The sequence below is a fragment of the Pseudorca crassidens genome, chromosome 1 (assembly GCF_039906515.1).
Source record: "Pseudorca crassidens isolate mPseCra1 chromosome 1, mPseCra1.hap1, whole genome shotgun sequence".
Taxonomy (NCBI): domain Eukaryota; kingdom Metazoa; phylum Chordata; class Mammalia; order Artiodactyla; family Delphinidae; genus Pseudorca; species Pseudorca crassidens.
Window position 1 is genome coordinate 113,087,863 of NC_090296.1, and position 23,429 is coordinate 113,111,291.

At 46.6% G+C, this 23,429-nt stretch overlaps 1 long non-coding RNA gene across 2 annotated transcripts; it reads left to right on the plus strand.

The window, feature by feature from the left end:
- The first annotated feature begins 13,144 nt into the window (after positions 1 to 13,144).
- On the plus strand, positions 13,145 to 22,962 carry LOC137230644 (uncharacterized). Of its 2 annotated transcripts, XR_010946202.1 has the most exons (3): positions 13,145 to 13,268; positions 14,757 to 14,861; positions 21,766 to 22,962. It is a non-coding gene; the product is annotated as an uncharacterized lncRNA (long non-coding RNA). The 2 variants fall into 2 exon arrangements; XR_010946203.1 differs by lacking the exons at positions 14,757 to 14,861; positions 21,766 to 22,962 and adding an exon at positions 13,542 to 13,851 and having other exon boundaries at positions 13,149 to 13,268.
- Positions 22,963 to 23,429: the final 467 nt, after the last annotated feature.

The following is a 23,429-nucleotide window of genomic DNA, read 5'->3' on the forward strand; positions in this document are numbered from 1 at the left end:
GCGCATGGGCTTAGTTGCCCCATGGCATGTGGGATCTTCCTGGACCAGGACTTGAACCCATCTCCCCTGTATTAGTAGGCAGATTCTTAACCACTGGACCACCAGGGAAGTCCGGGATGGAGGCTTTTTGATGGTAATTCGCTTTGCACAATTGTGGAAGAGCTGGGGAAGACAGAGACTAGAAGGTGAGTAAGAGCATCAGATGAGGCACTAGCCACTCTGAGAAACCAAGTTGGTCCAGCTGTGAAATGCAACCAGAGGTGAAGCTGCAGGAGGTCTGTGGGAAGCTGTTTCCTCTGTGTAGAGGATGCCACTGGGTCTGCCGCTGAGCATCTGTGGTGGCAGGAGGCCACTATTGGTCAACTGTGTCATCAGCTGGGAATAAAAGCTGGATATGGAGTGAAGGAGAGGGAGAATAAGGTGGAAGCTGCAGGTCTTAGACAACTGACTATGACAACCTTCAGAGACTTGACTTTGAAACTTGTAAACATTTTACATAATTCTAAAACAAAATTAATGTTAAAAAATATCTAAAGGGCTTCCCTGGTGGCGCAGTGGTTGAGAGTCCGCCTGCCGATGCAGGGGACGCGGGTTCGTGCCCCGGTCCGGGAAGATCCGCGGCTGGGCCTGTGAGCCATGGCCGCTGAGCCTGCGCGTCCAGAGCCTGTGGTCCGCAACGGGAGAGGCCACAACAGTAAGAGGCCCGCGTACCGCAAAAAAAAAAAAAAACATCTAAAGAGTCACTGCTGTATGTTATATATCGTAAGACTTTTCATCACATGGAAAATAATTTTTTTTCTATTTCTTTAATGTTGTATCTACTTGAGATGATGGATGTTCACTAAACTTATTATGGTGATCACTTCATAATGTATGTAAGTCACATCATTATGCCATACACCTTAAAGCTACACAGTGCTGTATGTCAATTATAGCACAATTATAGCTCAATAAAACTGGAAGGAAAAAAAATCTAAAAAGCAAAATGAAACAAACCTATGCCTGTTGAGTTAGTAGCATAATCACATAGAGAGGAACTGTTCCAAGTGGCTTTAAAACAGTAGTGTGACTATACAGTTATCCCTCAGTATCCTGGAAGGATTGGTTCCAGGACCCCTGATACCAAAATCTGCAGATGCTCAAGTTCCTTATAGAGTGGCATAGTGAAACAGGAGGGAAGGGGACAGGGCACAACCTTTGAAAGAATGACACAGCCATAGGACATGACAAAAACTTGTTAGAACCGATTAGGTCCAAGATGGCAGAAGATTCAACTTCCAGTGGACCTTGAGCCTCATTACATGCTCCTTGTAATATGTTAGCATCTAAATAACATACCCACCAGCGCCATGACAGTTCTGAGGCTGACCATAAAAGGCCAAAAAGTGGGCAGTGGTCCCAATTTCTGGAAATCCCCGCCCCTTCCTCAAAATAGTTGTCATAATCCTCCCACTCATTAGCCTATGACATTACCCAGTCCATAAAAACTAACCACGCCATATTTCAGGACCTCTTGCCTTCTGAGATGGCCCACGCTGTCTGTGGAGTGTGTTTCTCTCTAAATAAATCCACTTCTTATCTATCCCTTTGTCTCTCACTGAATTCTTTCTTCGAGGAGACATCAAGAAGCTGAGCTTCATTAAGTCTTGAAACCAGATGTGTGATCTCAATTAAAAGACCGTGGGTTCAAGTCCCAATCTGGATTTTGGCAGGGTTCGAGTCCAGGTACGTGGGTTCAAGTCCCAATATGAGTTGCACGGTTTCAATAGTATTTGCATATAGCCTACCCACATCCTCCCACATACTTTAAATCATCTCTAGATTACTTGTAATACCTAATACAGTGTAATGCTATGTAGATAGTTGCCAGTATGCAGCAAATTCAAGTTTTTTTTTTTGAAACTTTCTGGAATTTTTTTCCAAATAGTTTCGATCTGGGGTGGATTGAATCCTTGGATGCAGGTCTTGCAGATATGAGGGCCAACTGTATGCCCCTAGTGGGATATATCCAAATGACCAGACAAACTTTAAAAACAGTTTTCAGGAATCATGTTATTGGTTATTATGTTGAAATTGTTATTCCGAGACTGCTGTGAGTAGATTATAGGGTAAAGTGAATGCAGGATTTCCAACATGGGAGAAGGAAAACACAGATGTAATTTTGATGATGTTAGGTAAAACCCTGTTGTCTTGAATTTGAGTTGATAGTCATGAGTATGAACTCATGATGCATTTTATCAGAAGAAAAACAAATGAACAAACATTTCCTAGCCCTATCCACTGAAAGATCCCAGAAATAAGACCAACCCAGTAGCAGTTATCATCCCTATGTTTACCAATGTATTATAAAAGGATATAACCCAGGAACAGCCAGAGGGAAGAGATGCACAGGGCAAGTATGGGAAGAGGGTGTGGAGCTTCCCCATCCACTCCGGGTCTTTGCTCTCCTGGAATCTCCACGTGTTCACCAACCTGGAAGCTCTCCGAACGCCCTCCTTTTGGATTTTTATGGAGGCTTCATTACATAGGAATGATTGATGAAATAATTGACTACTGTTGACTGATTCAAACTCCAGCCCCTCTCCCCTCCTCAGAGGCTGGGGAGGGAAGAGGACTGAAAGTTCCCACTGTCTAATCTCAATTGGTTCCCCAGGCAACCAGACCCCAATCTTAGGTCACCTAGAGGCTTCCCAAATCACCTCACTAGCATAACAAAAGACACCTTTCTCGCTCTCCACACGTGGGAGATTCCTAGGGTTTTAGGAGCTCTGCTCCAGGAACAGGGACAAAGACCAAATGTATATTTCTTATTATGAATCACAATATCAGAGTGGTTTAAAAAATGGATTTAGGAAATCATCAACGGCCGCTAACATCACACAAAGAGGGACAAGACGTTGTGTATTTTCTGATAGAAAGGAGCCTCTCCAAAACTCCACTTACAAAGCTTTGATCAATCTACCAGTTTATAGGAGACACAGGTGACAGAGGAACGTGTTAAATGACATCCTAGGGAAGTCATCAGCAAAACAGACTGTGGGAATCTCTACAGGTTATACGACCCAGTACAGTGAATCAACAAATAAATTGTGAGAGGGAGGGTGGGAAGGAGAGAGAAAGAGAGGGCGGGAGAGGGAGGGAGAGAAAGGGAGTGGAGTGGAACTTGTAGACTAAGAGACAAATCAGCCAATTTCAGTGTATGGAGCTTGTTGGAATTCTGATTCGAATAAACTATAGTAATTGGAGAAAGTTGAACACCGACTGAATAGTTGATGATATTAAGGAATTACTGTTAATTTTTAGGTGTGAAAATGGTATTTTTATTATGTTTTAAAATGAGGCTTTACTTATAGAGATACTCACATTTATGGATAAAATGGTATTTATGAATCTGCTTCAAAATAATTCAGGAGGAGGAGAAAGTTCGTCATGGATTGTTAATTGTTGAAACTGGATAATAGATAGGTATGTGGGGTTCATTATATTATTCTCTCTATCTTTGAGTATATTTAAAAATTTCCGTAGTATTTACAAGACTCATATCTCTTAGATAAGATAAATATGGCAAAATATTAATATGTGGTACTATTCTTTCAACTTTTGTGTAGGTTTAAATTTTTCTAAACAAAACATTAGGAGAAAAGAAATAGTTGCTTTGTCTTGATCCTTTTGCCCCAGCAGGAGTCCTCACAGCCCAGACCTTGCGCCCCCAGGGGCCCTTCTGAACAGTCCTTTGGGCTTGGAAGAAGTCTTATGGTCACAGGCTAACACCTGGAGCAGCCCCCAGACCCAGCAAGGTCAGAGCTAGGAATAAAATCCAGGCATTTCTGGACTCTTCCCAAATGTTGCCTGGGGCACCTGGAACTTCAGACCTTCTCGTTCAGGGCTCCCATCAACTTAGAGAGTCCTGTACAGTTGAGACTTGCCCTCCGCTGTCCCTCCCTGTGATTTAATGGTGAACAAAAGTGCTTAAAGGGAAGTAGGGGAGGTAGCTAACAAGCCAGTAAACAAACATTCACATGACATATTCAAAAGTATTAAGCTAGGAGTCTTCACAGCCTCTGAAGGAGGAGACTGGCTGCTTGGGGGCACCCCACAGGGCTGTTGGGGCAGTGGAGGAGATCCCAGTGGCAGTAAGAGGTGCGCGGTGCTCGGGCCTCTCACTATCGCGGCCTCTCTTGTTGCGGAGCACAGGCTCCAGACGCGCAGGCTCAGAGCAGACAAAACTGTTCTATATGAAAAGCAAGGCTGCGCAGAGAACATTTGGATGTTACAAACAGTCTGGTTAAGGAGAAGAGCGGCAGAGGAGATTTGGAAGAAGTAGGGGCCCTACTGGGATGAGTGGACCTTTGGGGAAAGAGATATTGAAATACAGTTTTTAGGACATTTTTCAGTGTCTGAATTTCCCTGAAATCCTTGCCACTTGTGTATTGGTTTGATATGATTTCAAACCCACTTGTTCATGACTTACGCGCAGCTGTTTTAATCTACTTGTTTGTGTCAAAGACAAGAAAAAAAGTTGTTTTTAGAAGTAAAGTTGTTTTGATATGAGTGAAGTAAGCTGTGTCAGGATGTCTTCATCTCATCTGTTGCTGTTGATAAGCACTTCGTAGCTCAGCTGCTGAGGGGCCCCAATGGGGGCTTATCAGCAAGAATGTGTGGAGAAGCCACTATGGCAAGGGGCATTTAAACTATAAATACCGAGAGTTTTGCGGGGGATATATGAGAGTTTCGGTCTGGGCAAAGCTACCTTTTGCTGATCTAGCTCTCCGAAGATCTTGGGGCATTAGCTCCTGCCCTGGTAAAGACTACTCCTTTATCAGCGGTGGTGACAAACCTTGCAGCCTAGAAGGATACCTGCCTGCCAGATAATACAGGTGCCATCGTTGCCTAGCAACATGCTCTAGCAACAAGGGACTTTTATTTTTGCGTTGATAGCTGAATGTAGCTGTCTGTTGGCAAAGATGTCTCTCCTGAGAAACCAAAACTGGTAGAAAGGGTACACCTCAATTGAATTTGGGCTTTGAGCTCTACATCTGCCCCTGCCTGGAACAATAGTGTAATTAATCTATCATTTGTTGCGGAGCACAGGCTCCGGACGTGCAGGCTCAGCGACCATGGCTCACGGGCCCAGACGTTCCACGGCATGTGGGATATTCCCGGACCGGGGCACGAGTCGTGCCCCCTGCATTGGCAGGCGGACTCTCAACCACTGCGCCACCAGGGAAGCCCGGCTTTTTTTTTTAATAAAACATCTTTATTGGCGTATAATTGCTTTACAATGGTGTGTTGCTTTCTGCTGTATAACAAAGTGAATCAGCTATACATATACATATATCCCCATATCTTCTCCCTCTTGAGTCTCCCTCCCATCCTCCTTATCCCACCCCTCTAGGTGGTCGCAAGACACTGAGCTGATCTCCCTGTGCTCTGCGGCTGCTTCCCATTAGCTATCTGTTTTACATTTGGTAGTATATATAAGTCCATGCTACTCTCACTTTGTCCCAGCTTACCCTTCCCCCTCCCTGGGTCCTCAAGTCCATTCTCTAGTAGGTCTGCGTCTTTATTCCTGTCCTGGCCCTAGGTTCTTCAGAACCTTTTTTTTTTTTTGGATTCCATATATATGTGTTAGCGTACAGTATTTGTTTTTCTCTTTTGGACTTACTTCACACTGTATGACAGACTCTAGGTCCATCCACCTCACTACAAATAACTCAATTTCATTTCTTTTTACAGCTGAGTAATATTCCATTGTATATATGTACCACATCTTCTTTATCCATTCATCTGTCAGTGGACACTTAGGTTACTTCCATGTCCTGGCTGTTGTAAATAGAGCTGCAATAAACACTGTGGTACATGACTCTTTTTGAATTATGGTTTTCTCAGGGTATATGCCCAGTAGTGGGATTGCTGGGTCGTATGGTAGTTCTATTTTTAGTTGTTTAAGGAACCTCCATAACTGTTCTCCATAGTGGCTGTATCAATTTACATTCCCACCAGCAGTGCAAGAGGGTTCCCTTATCTCCACACTCTCTCCAGCATTTATTGTTTGTAGAATTTTTGATGATGGCCATTCTGATAGGTGTGAGATGGTACCTCATTGTAGTTTTGATTTGCATTTCTCTAATGATTAGTGAAGTTGAGCACACTTTCATATGTGTGTTGGCTATCTGTTGTATATCTTCTTTGGAGAAATGTCTATTTAGTTTTTCTGCCCATTTTTGGATTGGGTTGTTTGTTTTTTTGATATTGAGCTGCATGAGCTGCTTGTAAATTTTGGAGATTAATCCTTTGTCAGTTGCTTCATTTGCAAGTATTTTCTCCCATTCTGAGGGTTGTCTTTTCGCCTTGTTTATGGTTTCCTTTGCTGTGCAAAAGTTTTAAGTTTCATTAAGTCCCACTTGTTTATTTTTGTTTTTATCTCCATTACTCTAGGAGGTGGGTCAAAAAGGATCTTGCTGTGATTTATGTCATAGAGTGTTCTGCCTATGTTTTCCTCTAAGAGTTTGATAGTCTGGCCTTATGTTTAGGTCTTTAATCCATTTTGAGTTTATATTTGTGTATGGTGTTAGGGAGTGTTCTAATTTCATTCTTTTACATGTAGCTGTCCAGTTTCCTGCACCACTTATTGAAGAGGCTGTCTTTTCTCCATTGTATACTCTTGCCTCCTTTATCAAAGATAAGGTGACCATATGTGCAGGGGTTTATCTCTGGGCTTTCTATCCTGTTCCATTGATCTATATTTCTGTTTTTGTGCCAGTACCATACTGTCTTGATTACTGTAGCTTTGTTGTATAGTCTGAAGTCAGGGAGCCTGATTCCTCCAGCTCTGTTTTTCTTTCTCAGGATTGCTTTGGCTTTTCGGGGTCTTTTGTGTCTCCATACAAATCTTAAGATTTTCTGTTCTAGTTCTGTAGAAACTACCATTGGTAATTTGATAGGGATTGCACTGAATCCCTATCAACTTAGGGATTAGCAATTTGTAGATTGCTTTGGGTAGTGTAGTCATTTTCACAATGTTGATTCTTCCAATCCAAGAACATGGTATATCTCTCCATCTGTTGGTATCATCTTTAATTTCTTTCATCAGTGTCTTATAGTTTTCTGCATACAGGTCTTTTGTCTCCTTAGGTAGGTTTATTCCTAGGTATTTTATTCTTTTTGTTGCAGTGGTAAGTGGGAGTGTTTCCTTAATTTCTCTTTCAGATTTTTCATCATTAGTGTATAGGAATGCAAGAGATTTCCGTGCATTAATTTTGTGTCCTGCAACTTTACCAAATTCATTGATTAGCTCTAGTAGTTTTCTGGTAGCATCTTTAGGATTCTCTACGTATAGTATCATGTCATCTGCAAACAGTGACATCTTTACTTCTTCTTTTCCGATTTGGATTCCTTTTATTTCTTTTTCTTCTCTGATTATTGTGGCTAAAACTTTCAAAACTATGTTGAATAATAGTGGTGAGAGTGGGCAACCTTGTCTTGTTCCTGATCTTAGAGGAAATGGTTTCAGTTTTTCACCATTGAGAACAATGTTGGCTGTGGGTTTGTCATATATGGTGTTTATAATGTTGAGGTAAGTTCCCTCTATGCCTACTTTCTGGAGGTTTTTTATCATAAATGTGTGTTGAATTTTGTCGAAAACTTTTTCTTCATCTATTGAGATGATCGTATGGTTTTTCTCCTTCAGTTTGTTAATATGGTGTATCACATTGATTGATTTGCGTATACTGAAGAATCCTTGCATCCCTGGGATAAACCCCCCTTGACCATGGTGTATGATCCTTTTAATGTGCTGTTGGATTCTGTTTGCTAGTATTTTGTTGAGGATTTTTGCATCTATGTTCATCAGTGATATTGGCCTGTAGTTTTCTTTCTTTGTGACATCTTTGTCTGGTTTTGGTATCAGGGTGATGGTGGCCTCATAGAATGAGTTTGGGAGTGTTCCTCCCTCTGCTGTATTTTGGAAGAGTTTGAGAAGGATAGGTGTTAGCTCTTCTCTAAATGTTTGATAGAATTTGCCTGTGAAGCCATCTGGTCCTGGGCTTTTGTTCGTTGGAAGATTTTTAATCACAGTCTCAATTTCAGTGCTTGTGATTGGTCTGTTTATATTTTCTAGTCTTCCTGGTTAGTCTCGGAAGGTTGTGTTTTTCTAAGAATGTGTCCATTTCTTCCATGTTGTCAATTTTATTGGCATATAGTTGCTTGTAGTAATCTCTCATGATCCTTTGTATTTCTGCAGTGTCAGTTGTTACTTCTCCTTTTTCATTTCTAATTCTATTGATTTGAGTCTTCTCCCTTTTTTTCTTGATGAGTCTGGCTGATGGCTTATCAATTTTTTTTATCTTCTCAAAGAACCAGATTTTAGTTTTATTGATCTTTGCTATTGTTTCCTTCATTTCTTTTTCATTTATTTCTGATCTGATCTTAATGATTTCTTTCCATCTGCTAACTTTCGGGGTTTTTTGTTCTTCTTTCTCTAACTGCTTTAGCTATAAGGTTAGGATTTTTATTTGAGATGTTTCTTGTTTCTTGAGGTAGGATTGTATTGCTATAAACTTCCCTCTTAGAACTCCTTTTGTTGCATCCCATAGGTTTTGGGTCGTCGTGTTTTCATTGTCATTTGTTTCTAGGTAATTTTTTATTTCCTCTTTGATTTCTTCAGTGATCTCTTGGTTATTAAGTAGTGTATTGTTTTGCCTCCATGTATTTGTATTTTTAAAGATTTTTTCCTGTAATTGATATCCAATCTCATGGCGTTGTGGTCAGAAAAGATACTGGATATGATTTCAGTTTTCTTAAATTTACTGAGGCTTGATTTGTGACCCAAGATATGATCTATCTTGGAGAATGTTCCATAAGCACTTGAGAAGAAAGTGTATTCTGTTGTTTTTGGATGGAATGTCCTATAAATACCAGGTAAGTCCATCTTGTTTAAAGTATCATTTAAAGCTTGTGTTTCCTTATTTATTTTCATTCTGTATGATCTGTCCATTGGTGAAAGTGGGGTGTTAAAGTCCCCTACTGTGATTATGTTACTGTCGATTTCCCCTTTTATGGCTGTTAGCATTTGCCTTATGTATTGTGGTGCTCCTATGTTAGGTGCATAAATATTTACAATTGTTATATCTTCTTATTGGATTGATCCCTTGATCATTATGTAGTGTCCTCCTTTGTCTCTTGTAATAGTCTTTATTTTAAAGTCTATTTTGTCTGATATGAGAATTACTACTCCAGCTTTCTTTTGATTTCCATTTGCATGGAATATCTTTTTCTATCCCCTCATTTTCAGTCTGTGTGTGTCCCTAGGTCTGAAGTGGGTCTCTTGTACACAGCATGTATACGGGTCTTGTTTTTGTATCCATTCAGCCAGTCTGTGTCTTTTGGTTGGAGCATTTAATCCATTTACATTTAAGGTAGTTATTGATATGTATGTTCCTATTACCATTTTCTTAATTGTTTTGGGTTTGTTATTGTAGGTCTTTTCCTTCTCTTGTGTTTCCTGCCTAGAGAAGTTCCTTTAGCATTTGTTGTAAAGCTGGTTTGATGGTGCTGAATTCTCCTAGCTTTTGCTTCTCTGTAAAGGTTTTAATTCCTTCATTGAATCTGAATGAGACCCTTGCTGGGTAGAGTAATCTTAGTTGTAGGTTTTTCCCTTTCATCACTTTAAATGTGTCCTGCCACTCCCTTCTGGCTTGCAGAGTTTCTGCTGAAAGATCAGCTGTTAACCTTATGGGGATTCCCTTGTGTGTTATTTGTTGTTTTTCCCTTGCTGCTTTTTTGTTGTTGTTGTTGTGGTACGGGGGCCTCTCACTGTTGTGGCCTCTCCCGTTGCAGAGAACAGGCTCTGGACGCGCAGGCCCAGCGGCCACAGCTCACCGGCCCAGCCGCTCCGCCGCATGTGGGATCTTCCCGGACCAGGGCACGAACCTGCGTCCCCTGCATCGGCAGGTGGACCCCCAACCACTGCGCCACCAGGGAAGCCCTCCCTTGCTGCTTTTAATATTTTTTCTTTGTATTTAATTTTTGATAGTTTGATTAATATGTGTCTTGGCGTGTTTCTCCTTGGATTTATCCTGTATGGGACTCTCTATGCTTCCTGGACTTGATTGACTATTTCCTTTCCCATAGTGGGGAAATTCTCAACTATAATCTCTTTAAATATTTTCTCAGTCCCTTTCTTTCTCTCTTCTTCTTCTGGGACCTGTATAGTTCGAATGTTGGTGTGTTTAACGTTGTCCCAGAGGTCTCTGAGACAGTTCTCAATTCTTTTCATTCTTTTTCCTTTATTCTACTCTGCAGTAGTTATTTCCACTGTTTTATCTTCCAGGTCACTTATCCATTCTTCTGCCTCAGTTATTCTGCTATTGATTCCTTCTAGAATTTTTAATTTCATGTATTGTGTTGTTCATCATTGTTTGCTGTTTAATTCTCCTAGGTCCTTGTTAAATGTTTCTTGATTTTCTCCATTCTATTTCTAAGATTTTGGATCATCTTTACTACCATTACTCTGAATTCTTTTTCAGGTACACTGCCTATTTCCTCTTCGTTTGTTTGGTCTGGTGGGTTTTTACTTTGCTCCTTCATGTGCTGTGTGTTTCTCTGTCTTCTCATTTTGCTCAACTTACTGTGTTTGGGGTCTCCTTTTCGCAGGCTGCAAGTTCATAGTTCCCGTTGTTTTTGGTGTCTGTCCCCAGTGGCTAAAGTTGGTTCAGTGGGTTGTGTAGGCTTCCTGGTGGAGGGGACTGGTGCCTGTGTTCTGGAGGATGAGGCTGGATCTTGTCTTTCTGGTGGGCAGGACCATGTCTGGTGGTGTGTTTTGGGGTGTCTGTGACCTTATTATGATCTTAGGTGGCCTCTCTGGTAATGGGTGGGGTTGTGTTCCTGTCTTGCTAGTTGTTTGGCATAGGGTGTCCAGCACTGTAGCTTGGGTCGTTGAGTGGAGCTGGGTCTTAGCGTTGAGATGGAGATCTCTGGGAGAGCTTTTGCTGTTTAATATTATGTGGAGCTGGGAGGTCTCTGGTGGACCAATGTCCTGAAGTCGGCTCTGCCACCTCAGAGGCACAGGTCTGACACCTGGCCAGAGCACCAAGACCCTTTTAGCCACACGGCTGGAACAGGAAACTGTTTCTGTTCAATTCTGGAACAAAGTGGGGCTGGAAAGGGGACTTGATTGGGGTTTTCTTTTCAAAATCCTCTTTAATGAAGCAGGAGTGGGTGAACTAATCCAAAGTGAAGTCTGTTATATCTTGCTGGGGCTTGGAGCTGACATCCTCAGGCTTCTCTTGGTGCCTGCAGAACCGGTAGATCTCTGCACCCACCCACGAGATTCTTAAGAATTTATATAGAGGCCTGAACTGGGTTCATGTAGACCATCCAGATGGTCTCAACAATGCACTTCTCTCTCAATGCTGTATTCTTGAAAATGGTTCCCTCTTTATTGGCTTTTTAAGAGACATTATCCTGTATGCTAATAGCTTGTGAAATTATTATAATTTCTGCAGTGAGCCTATGTTAAATAAACTGTTGAGAAAGGCAATATCACTTGTATTCTTTTTCTTTCTTTAGAAAATATTTATTTATTTATTTTGGCTGTGCCAGGTCTTAGTTGCGGCACACGGGATCTTCGTTGTGGCATGTGGGATCTTTAGTTGCAGCATGTGGACTCTTAGTTACAGCATGCATGCGGGATCTAGTTCTCTGGCCAGGGATCGAATCCGAGACCCCTGCATTGGGAGCACGGAGTGTTACCCACTAGATCAACAGGGAAGTCCCCTGCATTATTTTTCAAGGCTTTGGAACCATGCTAGTGATTCTTTTGAGTATGAAATGAAAGGGCATTGGGCTCTGAGTGGGAATAGGTGGACCCGGTGTTATTTGTGTGTTCCAAAATTACAAATTGTGACCTCTCTCTGGAAGAAAAGGCATCATAGGGAGGTTGGGAAGAGTACAGGAAATAATGCTGATAAAGAACTGATACAGTGGCTGGTACACAGCTGTTGCTCAAGAAATGACGACAGCTCAAAGAGATTAATTAGACCTGCTTGGGAAAATAGGCATAAAAGCCTGAAAACGATGGATTGGAATGAAGTAGCGTTGACAGCTTAGAGCAGTGCTTCTCATATTTTGATGTACGCAGGAATCACCAGAGGTCCTGTGGAAATGCAGGTTCTGATTCAGTCAGTCTGGGGTGGGGCCTGGGATTCTGTCTTTCTAACAGAATGTCACCCAAATAACAAAGAAGCATGAAATCAACTAGGTAGATTGTGAAACACAAGTCACAGTTCTATTTTGTAAAACAAAGAAACCCTCTCTAATTTCTTAAGATACAAGGTAAGAACAGAAAAAAACCAGGAGAGCCATCTTGTGGAGAAACCTGTCACCAGTGCTAGAGGCCCTCAACCCACTTGAGTGATCTTAGGAAAGATCACTGTGCCTTGTCCAACCATGGACCATCAGGGCTGGATGGCTCACAGGCCCCACCTCCAACCCAGTGGTTTTAGGAGACCGAGGCCCACAGAGGGGAGGGGACTGACCTAGATCACCAGCTAGTTATGGCATCTACAAGGGAGCCTTCCTGGGAGGCTGGAGGCCAGGGGTGGGTGCTGTGGAGTTGAACTTGAAGGATGAAAAGGAGTTGGATAATGGGCCAGTTTGGTCCAGACCAAAATGGCAGTGTGGTGCAGTGAGTTTGAATCCAGCCTCTACCACTATTTGTTGCTGTGACCTTGAAAAGTTATTGGACACTTCTGAGCCTCAGTTTCCTCATCCATTAAATAGGGGTGACAATGTCTGTTTTGTAGAATTGCTGTGAGGATTAAGTGGGATAATGAATTTAAAAATCCCTGGCCAGAATGTGGGATCATTGAAGGCTGGGGAGGCCTCCTAGAGGAAGCCCATAGAAACTTCTGGGTTTAGAAGCACTGGATGGGTGTGGCCTAGCCTGGGTCAGGGTGGCTGGTTTGGTGGGGACAGCCAGGCTTCTGTCAGTCACCCACTTCCCAAGGGTTTCTCTAATGCTGACTCATGGTCACTTGGGTCTCACCTCCAGGTGCCCCAGGGAAGGTGTGGAGACACAGACTATCTCCAGACAGCAGTGGCTGCAGCAGGAAGATGATAAAGCAGCAGTCACTTCATTCTGCTGGTTCAAGACCATGGACATCAAGGATGGCAGCTGGGCAGCTGTGCCAGCCAACTGCTCCCTGGCACCTCTGCATCCATCAGGGAGGCCAGGGCTTGGAGAGTGACCAACCACCAGCTGTCTGCAGGTTTGGCTCCATCAATGTCCTTTCCACCTACCAGATGTTCATGCTGTGGCTCTTAAATCAGACCAGCTGGGTTAGAACCCTGGCTTCACCACTTACTGTGGGGGGTAGGAAGAGTTATTTACCCTCTCTATGCTTCAGTTCCTTCCCCATAATCTGGTGGTGATAATGTCCATTTCATAGGGTGGTTTGGGGGACAAAATGAGATAATCCACACAAAGTCTTACCATGGGGCTCATTAACTGTTAGCTATTATCATTATGTTATTTTTCAAAGGCCATTCCAAGTACTTCCTCCTCCAGGAAGCCTTTCTGATCTACACTAATGACTGAAAGATATTTGTCCTCCTCTGATCCCACAAGAAATAGCAATGACTTCTTGCCTTGGGATAGAGATGCGTGGGACCCCACTATCCCCAAATCTAAAGAGGCTGTAAATGCCTAAAAGGCAAAGAAGAGAAGACATGGACATCCCCCAGGGTCTGAAGTACAACCCATTCTGATATGTTTAATGTGTATTGTTTTGTTTGTACTGTATGTACCTTTGCAAATCTGTGTTGTTTTGTGTGCAAGCATTTTTATTGGTATTGTGTTTTAGGTCTCATTTGGTTGTTTTACTCTTTCTGCTCAGCACTTGGTGTTTCAGTCCATGTTGCTGTAAATACAGGTGGTCCTTGCATCTGTAGTTGCATAGTAGTACCACATTTTACCTATCCATCTACTCCCCCAGTGTGGACACTTAGGTTGTTTCCAGCTCCCAGTAACCACAAAACAACCCAGCAACAGAATCCTCTTACATGTCCCCTGATGAGCCTGTAAGAGAAGGAACTGGCTTTTAGGGTCAGAGTTCGCTGTGTTTAGTTTCCCTCATTACTGCCAAGACTCTTTGCCGGAATGGCTGCCCCAGGCTACCCCCACCAGCAGTGCACCTGGCCATGACACCTCTCATTCCCCACCACCATTTGGCATTATCCAGTTTTTCTAATTTTTACCAGTCTAATCGGTGTAAGTGGTATCTCACTGTCATTTTAATTTGTATTTTTCTGATTATGAACAAATCCGACCATCTCTTCATATGCCTGCAGGCTTGCTGAGGTTACTGTTCCTTAAATGCCCACCCAAGTGCTTGGGGTCTGACTTTCAGCTCCTGGGGGCGCCAGACCAGGCTCCTGAGTCGCGAGCCAGGGGCCTGCGGGAGGTCGTGCATCTGGGACCGGGAGGCTGGGACAGCTCGCAGAGGAGACATTCCCAGGGGGACCTGCGGAGCCCCAAGTGGCTCCAAACCGCTGGGCCGTGGGCTGGTCGAGGGAGCCCGTAGAGAGACCCGCAGTCTGGCCCGGGATGGGAGGCGGTCGGGAGGTCGGAGCAGCTGCGCCCGCATCATACCCAAGAGCCGAGGAGGGGCGAGGGCTCTGGAGGAATGGCTGCCGCCTGCACTCCGACGCTCCCGGGAGCCTCGTCCTCACCCCCAGCTCAGCTCCTCCTCCCTCAGCTTCTGGGCCCAGTCGGGCGGACGGGCCGCTCGCGACCAGGCAGAACACAGAGGAGCTCCGCAGCGGCGGCATGGAGGAGGAGCTGGCGTGGGAGACCCAGGGCCGTGAGTCCGCGGGGTGGGGGCCGGGACAGGGGCGGTTAGAGGCCCGAGAGGATGCGCCGTAACCCAGCGGGGGCGACCGAGCCTGAGATCTGCGCGGTCCGCGTGGCCACCTGCGTCTTGGGCTTCTTTGTGGCCCCGAGAGGAACTCGCACCTGGCGGAGGGGACATTGGCTGCTCACCTGGGACTGGGGGTGCTCCCCGCCCTGGAGTGGGGAGCTTGGGTGGAGAAGACATTAGCTCGAAAGAAGATGGGAATACGATCCTTTATTGGGTGCTTACTTTGTGTGCCAGCACTTTATTTGATCTCCACGGCAGCCTTCTGGGTAGAACCTACTGTTATCTCCATTTTGCGGAAGAGAAAGCTGAGGCACAAAGTGGTTAAACAAGTTGCCCAAGGTCACACAGCCTTAAAGTGGTCGAAATGCTGAGGGTCCCAGCTCCCTTAGAATGTCGGGGCTGGATGGGGAGTGGAGGAGGTATGGTGTGCTGCAGGGGGGATCAGGGCACCTCAGAGCTCCCTCCAGGAGTGTGCCTGGCTGCTAGGGCCTCTGGGCCAGGCAGTGGCATCCCTGTGGACATCAGCCAGCTTGGGGGACTTTTGGCTGCACTGCCTGGTAAAGGGAGAGAAGGACTGTGCCATTTTCCTCACTGGGATGCAGATGGGAGTGGGGGTTCTATCAGGTGCTAAGCCTTTCAAACAGGTACAGGGTTCTGCTTGGGGCAGACATCACTTGAGCAGGCCCCTTAAAGAACGTGCAGCAATGGATCATTGGGGTACGCAGGAGGGAATTCTGCGCAGAGGACCCAGCATAGGCACAGGCTCAGAGGCCAGAGTGCAGTGTGTGTCTGTTGTGGCCAGAAAGAGGATGCATGGATTGAGATGCATGGAAGAGATGAGACTGAAGTTGATTTCACTGGCACTCTCCAGGGCCTGCATGCTCTCCTTCAGGCTCTTGGCTATTTGCCAACACAAACCAGGCCACTCTCCCAGGCTTCGGTCAAGAGAAAAGGAGTCAGAGCTGGTAGGAATCTCTACAGATCACTTTTTCACCCTCCCCTGATTCTACAGTGGAACTGAGGCCCCCAAGGGGGATGTTTCCTGCTGTTAGAAAGTGGCAGTGCGGGAACTAAACCCCAGCTTCCCTAAGCTTACGCCTGAACTGCCAGATCTTTTGCTGAACCTGGATCGTGGTGGTTTTCGTCCAAGAGTTTAAGGAACGGAATGCTCAGGACACAGTTGCTTCCCGGAGGTGTTTGAGATCTGAGAGGGATTCTTCCAGAAGGACCCTCTCCTCCCCTATGGGAAAGGCAGACCCTTTTAGGGGTGAGGAAGGGTGGCACCATCAATGGGGACCACACTTGGAAGGAGATGTTTCCCCCTTTCCCCTGAAATATTGACATGAAGCTCCCCCTGTCCCCATACACCTCTTTCCTGCCATTTACCTGAGCTTGTGGTTTGGTTTTCCAGGGAACAAATGAGTCTCAACTGGGGCCACATGTTATATAGTTCAAAAGCCCTGAAGAGACTTAATGACTTGTGTGTCACTTATTCATTCAGCAAATATATGCCAGGGCCTGAATTTAGGGATATAGTAGTTAACAAGTCAGACAAAAATCTCTCCCTTCATGGGCTTATATTATAATGGGGGAAGCAGACAATAAAGCTAATAAATATGTAAATATAGCATAGGCCAGTGGTGAGGGGTGGTGTGGAGAAAAGCAGGGCAGGGAGGTGGGTAGGGAGGGTGTTTCCTTGGTTGGGGCTTCACTGGCTCAGAGAGCCCTGAACGAAGGAAGCCCCACCCCCCCCCAGGTCTTTGGCCACCAGAATTTATTCTCTGACCCTTTGTTCTGGAGGAATAATAGTGATGATGACGATGGTACTATTTGCCAGATACCATGCTAGGAGCTTTTCACATACTTATATCCAATCATTACAATAACCCTGCAGGGCAGCTCATGTCCCCATTTTGCAGATGAGGAAACTGAGGCACAGAAAAATTAAGTAACCTAAGTCACACAGCCAGGAAATGGCTCAGCCACAGGGCAGCAGCTCTGAGGTCCATAGGTTGCATCTGTGAGGCCTCAGAAAGCCCCAAACCCTCTCCTGTATTTGGAAAGCCACGTGGAATTTATCTGGAAAAAACAAATTGATGGCAGGCTTCTCTGTCACTTTAATGCATCCCAGCCTTCCCTGCCAAGACACTGGCGACCTGTCCCTGGATACACAGAGGGGCTGGGTCTGGACATTTGCAGTGGACCAAATGTGCAGGATGTAGGCTCAGCAGCAATAAAACCTCAAATTACATGCCCTGTACTGATTGTGCAAAGGGCCAGCCAATATTGGGTTGGCCAAAGAGTTCATTCGAGTTCTTCTGTAAGATGTTACGGGAAAACCCAAACGAACTTTTTGGCCAGCCCAATATTTGTCCCTTGTGCTTGTGTATCTAAGCCTTTCTGAAGTGGGGACAAGCGTCTGTCAGCTTGGGGATTTTCAGTGTCACTCATGGAAGCAGAGTTTTGTGGATTCCTCCATGTGCTCAGCTTTGGGCCCACTGTGAAGTGTGAGTGGGCTGGCAAGTGTCAGGTGTGGCCAGAGCCCCCAAGGAGCTTGAGGTCCAGCCAAAGAGACCGGACATCCCGAGCAGTCAGGATGACAGCAGCATGGGGTTCTGGTGAGATGAGCCCTGGACCACGTCGTCAGGCCTGAGTCCCCCTGGCCTGGCCACCGACCCTCTGAGCCCACCGCTGGCCATGGCAAGGGGCTGGAAGCGGGGCTTGGAGGTTCCTTCTAGTCTGAGACTGAGATGAAGGTGCAGCGACAAGGATGAGAGGAGTGCAGAGACCACAGAGAAGGCAATCAGAGAGGGCCCCACAACCAGGAGGCGAAAGCTGGTTAGGATTAGGGGATGAGGAGAGAAGAGGTGGAGGGACGAGAACAAAGAAGCCGGGTGAACACACGCCTCTGGCCTCGCCCGGGCCTGACGCAGTGGGTGGCTCGGTAAATCCTGGCTGCCTTCTTCACTGATGGAGCCATGGGAAAGGTGGTTATCGACTCCAGTGGGAATGAATTGCATTCCCTTCCTCAAGAACAGCAATAGCAGTCAGGACAACTGGATGACAGGGCACCTCTGAGAGGGGAGGGGCACACACCTGGCTCCTGTGGGTGGTCTTGCCCACGGTCTCCCAGCTTTAGGGTTCTGCCGAGTCCTGGTCACGTGGACATGAGGTACGCTGGAAGGAGAAGCAGCCTGTCTGGGGAAGTCTCCAACATTAAGAAAGAGGAGAAGCATCCACCCACCATTCTGAGCTGGAAGACCCCCTGCCTAGGAGACATTCAAGCCAGGGAGGGGCTGTTCCCCAATCCTCCTTACACAGTGTCGGGGGTCCTCCGCCCTCATCCTGCACCTCTTTTTGTCCCAACAGTGCTTCCTCTGGAGAGGCAGCTCCACGAGGCTGCCCACTGGAACCACGTTGGGAGGATGAAGGAGCCGATCGGGAGGAGAGTACACATCAGGGCCAGAAATCACGTGTGTAAAGGGGCTCCGGCTGGGAATAATGCTATAGTGTCACCTCCATACAGGAGGGACAGTTCCCGGAGCCTGGGGCAGGCACATCGGCACATGTTAACTTGGGGGAGGCTCAGGCCCTGGCCTCCTTGTCCACTTTGTCTCAAAATCTCTGAGGCCCAAAGTCAGGGTCAGGATTCCAGTGCTCTTAACTCTTAATCCTTGTGACCCATCCAGAAGGCTCCTCCAAGAAACAGATTTAGAGTCAGGAGGGCAGGGGGTCAAAGGTCAGGAGTCGGAGGCTGGCAGATAGGGACAGGCACCTGGAGAGACAAAGGTGGCCTGGTGCCTCTGGTCAGAAGTCCAGGGGTTCTGGACCAAGGGAGGCTGATGTGTCAGTGGCAATTTTTTTTTTTTTTTACAGTGTTTTGTTTTAAAATCTTTATTGAATTTGTTACAATATGGCTTCTGTTTTATGCTTTGGTTTTTTGGCCACAAGGCATGTGAGATCTTAACTCCCCGACCAGGGATCCAACCTGCACCCCCTGCACTGGAAGGCGAAGTCTTAACCACTGGACCGCCAGGTCCCTGAGGCATCCTCCCAACGTGGTTCCGGCGGGCAGCCTCATGGAGCTGCCTCTCCAGAGGAAGCACTGTGTGGACAAAAAGGGGTGCAGGATGAGGGCGGAGGACCCCCGACACTGTGTAAGGAGGATTGGGGAACAGCTCCTCCCTGGCCTGAATGTCTCCTAGGCAGTTCAGTTCTCTGAGGGCCCGCTGTGCCTACTGAGTGTGTAAAACTGCTGTGGGCCCAGGCCTGCCCTTGGCCTGGTGGGGAGGCAGACCAGGCCTCAGGGAAGGGTGCAGGTGGGGTGGTTCGCAGCCCCGCTGGAGAAGGGGGCAGAGGGACAAGCCATTCTTCTGGTTGGGGACACTGGGGATGGGCCTGCGTACCACGTGGGGTAGCCTCTCTGTGTGTTGGGGCTTCTAGCTGTCAGGAGCATCTTAGAGGAGATGCCAGGGCCTGGGTGAGAGGTCAGTGGAGGCTGAAAGGGTTGGAGGCAGGGTTCCTGACTGCAGCAGTTATCCTCTGTCTGGTTTGATGTGACAGGGGTACAACTTGGGTCTTCACAGCCTGCCTAGGGCTCAGTAATAGTAGCAGGAATTCTAGGGTGTGTCTGGTGTATTTTGGTTTTCAGAGCACTCATCTACCTGTTTCCTGGTGGTTCTCACTCACCCCTGGAGAGGGGAGGAGAGCAGGGAGGATTGGTCCTATTTATAGATGGAGGCAGGTACAGAGGAGGGCAGCAAGTCACCTTAGGTCACACAGCACATTATTGATGACTGGAGCCTTGGTCTCATCTCCTGGACAAGCACTTGCAAGGAAACATGGACTTGTAAGTTGGACTTGCATCTTATGGATGATAGGATGCTAATGACAGGTTCATTCATTCATTTACTCGTTGAATGATTCATTTGTTCAATAAGTATTAAGGGCTTACTCTGTGCTGGCACTGTGCTAGGTGATAGGGACAGCAGAACCCATGGCAGACATGGTCCCAGCCCTCTTGGAGCTGATAGTCTGGTGGGGGAAAACAGACATTAAATAGAGTATCTCACAAATAGTTCATTCCCACTGTCACAGTTTGAAAGCATGTGGGCATCAGAGGGGCCCTCTCGGCGAGAAGTCCTCCCAAGGAAGTGGCATTTTTGTGGGAGCCAGTGAAAAAGGGCAGTGTTTTCAGGCAGAGGGGACAGAATGGGAAAGGAAGGGACAGCTCGTCCCCAGAGAGACCACACAGAAAATTAGTGTTTTCTTTTGTTGCCCCATCACATGCTGAAAACTGTGGAGGGAAGTGGGTTCATGGGTTGGAGGCTGGCCTCCCCCAGGCCTGCTCAGATGTGCTGAGGGCCAGAGACCAGGGTGAACTGCCAGGGCGGTCTGACAGTGAATTTGGGGGTGGGGGGTAGGTCAGAACCCTTCAACCCTCTTCTGAAGGAAGGAGGGGACAGAACCCAGGCACTCAGGATTCCTCAGGGACTTGGAAAATAATCCTCAGACACAGGTGGGTGCCCAGCAGAGGGAGCAACAGGAACAGACTTAGAGACAGGATGTTGTCTGGCATTTCTGAGAAGCAGTAGCCAGGCCATGCAGGGCCTCATAGGCCCAAGGTTTAGGCGTTTGATCCAAGAGCAGTGGGAAGCTGGGAAGAGTTTTAGGTGGGGGACAGACGGATCTAGACATGGTGTTTTACTACATTCATTTCAGCAGCTGCAGAGTGGAAGAGGAGGGGGTCAGAGTGGGGCTGTGGCCCCAGCCGACTGGTCGCCAGAGCCAGCAAAGGTCCTTCCACCCCGCAGACCAGTTGTCCTGGCCGAGAGGTAGGGAGGCTGTGCGAGGTGGCCAGGCAGCCAGCTGGTGCCTCACAGGTTTCCTCTCCCTCCTGGCAGGTGGGCAGGGTGGCCCTGCACCGGGCTGCGGGTGCAGGGCACGAGCAGGCTGTGCGGCTGCTCTTGGTGTGTGTGCATGTCTGTCTTCCTGTCTGTCTCAGGGTGGGGCAGGGGCATCTGGGTCTATGAGCCAGCTGTCATTGCCGAGGTTGTCACTGATACACAGACGAACAGGTGCAGGCTGGGCAGTGGGTGAGTCTTCAGGGGCCAATGACACTGTACCAATCCTACTTTCCCTTTGCACAGTCATAAAGATCTCTTCATTTCAAGGGCCTTTCAGTTCTCAGCCTTTTCAGTCCCTCGTGATGTCATGTGAACAGGGAGAAATATGGGCTATAGAACAGGTAATTGGGTGGGTTGACAAAGGCCTCATTAGTAAAGTCATTGGGAGGGAGGTCTCTCATGATATGACACAGGGCTCTGCCTTGGCAAACACTAACCCACAACCTGGATAAAGACTAACAGTCTTACTTAACAAATTGGCAGGGAGCACACTGCTAAGAGAGAGAGCAGAATAATAACAAGGTCTACAAATTTATCTCTACGGGTTTGGATAAAGAGCTGAATCTGACAACGGCATTTGACAGGGATACATTTTTTAAAAATTATAAACTTTTCTGCAGAAACTTAGCTTCCATGGAAATACTTTTCTTTGTCCTGACTTCTCTTTGCTCTGAGGACCCACCATGAAGGGGGCTTGATTACAAGTCAGGGCTGGGGGTGGGGCAGCAACACCTACCTCCCCACTCCCTCACCCCATCTCCTCCCTGCTCCTGCTTAGGCCTCATTTAGAGATGACCCTGGAAAGAGAGTGTCTGGTTTCCACAGTCTGAGCGTCCCAATAAACCACTGGAACTTCTTGCATCAGCCTTTTGCCCACAAAGACCCTCACTGTTGGGACTTCCCTGGTGGCATAGTGGTTAAGAATCCATCTGCCAATGCAGGGGACACGGGTTCGAGCCCTGGTCCGGGAAGATCCCACATGCCGCGGAGCAACTAAGCCCATGCGCCACAACTACTGAGCCTGCGCTCTATAGCCCGTGAGCCACAACTACTGAGCCTATGTGCCACAACTACTGAAGCCCGTGCGCCTGGAGCCTGTGCTCCACAAGAGAAGCCACAGCAATGAGAAGCCCGCACTCCGCAACGAAGAGTAGCCCCCGCTCGCCGCAACTAGAGAAAGCCCGCGTGCAGCAAGGAAGACCCAACGCAGCCAAAAATAAATAAATTAATTAATTAAAAAAAAAAGACCCTTACTATCACCACCATGCTCTGTTATTTCTTCCTTGAGGGACTGAGTGAGAAAAGAAGATACGAGGGAGAATAGTAAGAGAGGGTGCTTACAAATCTTCTCTGTTTCCTTTGCAAACAGCAATAAATACGTTTTGAAAAATAAGAAGGCTGGTAAGCGTGCCTACTTTAATAACAGGAGGGGAGGGTAGAGGAGACACTGGAGAAGGGAAATCCTGTTGTTGGGGGGAAGGTCTCTAGTGAAAAGCCACGGGGCTCTGTCCTAGATAGCTCCTGGAACTAGGACAGTGAGGTACCTTGGGGTTCCCACTGGCAAGAGGCTCTGTCTCCCATGACTCTCCTCCCCCAGCCTTGAGCCTTGACCCTTTTCATTCCCAAGCTCCTGTGGGCTTCTCCCCTTGGACTCTGTCCTTCGTCAGCCAGCCAGCCCCCAGTTACTGATATTCTACCAGTAGCTGAGCTCTGAGCCAGTGCTGGGTCTCCTGGCCTCTTTGGTTCTAGCTGAGACCAACTCTAGTCCCCATCTGAGGTGCTATGGTGGGTCCAGCACCTTCCCAAGGTTTCAGGAGGAAGGGCTTAAATTCTCGTGGTCACTCTTGACTCTTACTTCCAGCTTCTGCTCGGTTTTCGCTGTCCTCTTGAAATTTTGCACATAGTCCTTTGTCTCTCCCTTGGCATCACCCCTGACATGGATCACAGTCCTTCTCCCCACTTTCCATAGAGACCCCATTCACACACTTTGATGTGGGGCAGGCTTTCCAAAATAAGAGGTGGAGGGGATTTACATTACACACAAAAACAATGTAAAAATCCTAAAATCCTGTTGACATTCCTGTTCTTTATTATTTTCTTTCCTTTACCATATGCTTTCTTTTCTTCTTTATTTTAAATTTATTTTTTAAATTGAAGTATAGTTGATTTACAATGTTGTGTTAATTTCTGCTGTACAGCAAAGTAACTCAGTTATACATATACATACATTCTTTTTTATACTATTTTCCATTATGGTTTATCCCAGCACACTAAATATAGTTCCCTGTGCTATACAGTAGGACCTTGTCCATCTATTCTATATGTAACAGTTTGCATCTACTGACCCCAGACTCCCAGCCCATCCCTCCCTCCTCCCCACCTCCCCCTTGGCAACCACAATTTTGTTCTCTGTGCCATTCCTGTTCTTTAAAGTCCCTTGGTCCTTTCCTTGTCTTGGGCTTGGCCTCTTCCCCTGCCCCACTTTCAATGCTGTTATTGTCTGCACCGTCCCCACCCTGCCTCCAAATTCCTGCCATCATGCCCAGTCAGTCCTTTCTGGGTTTCACCTTTCATCCCAACCACTTGTCACAGCTTTTACCCAAAC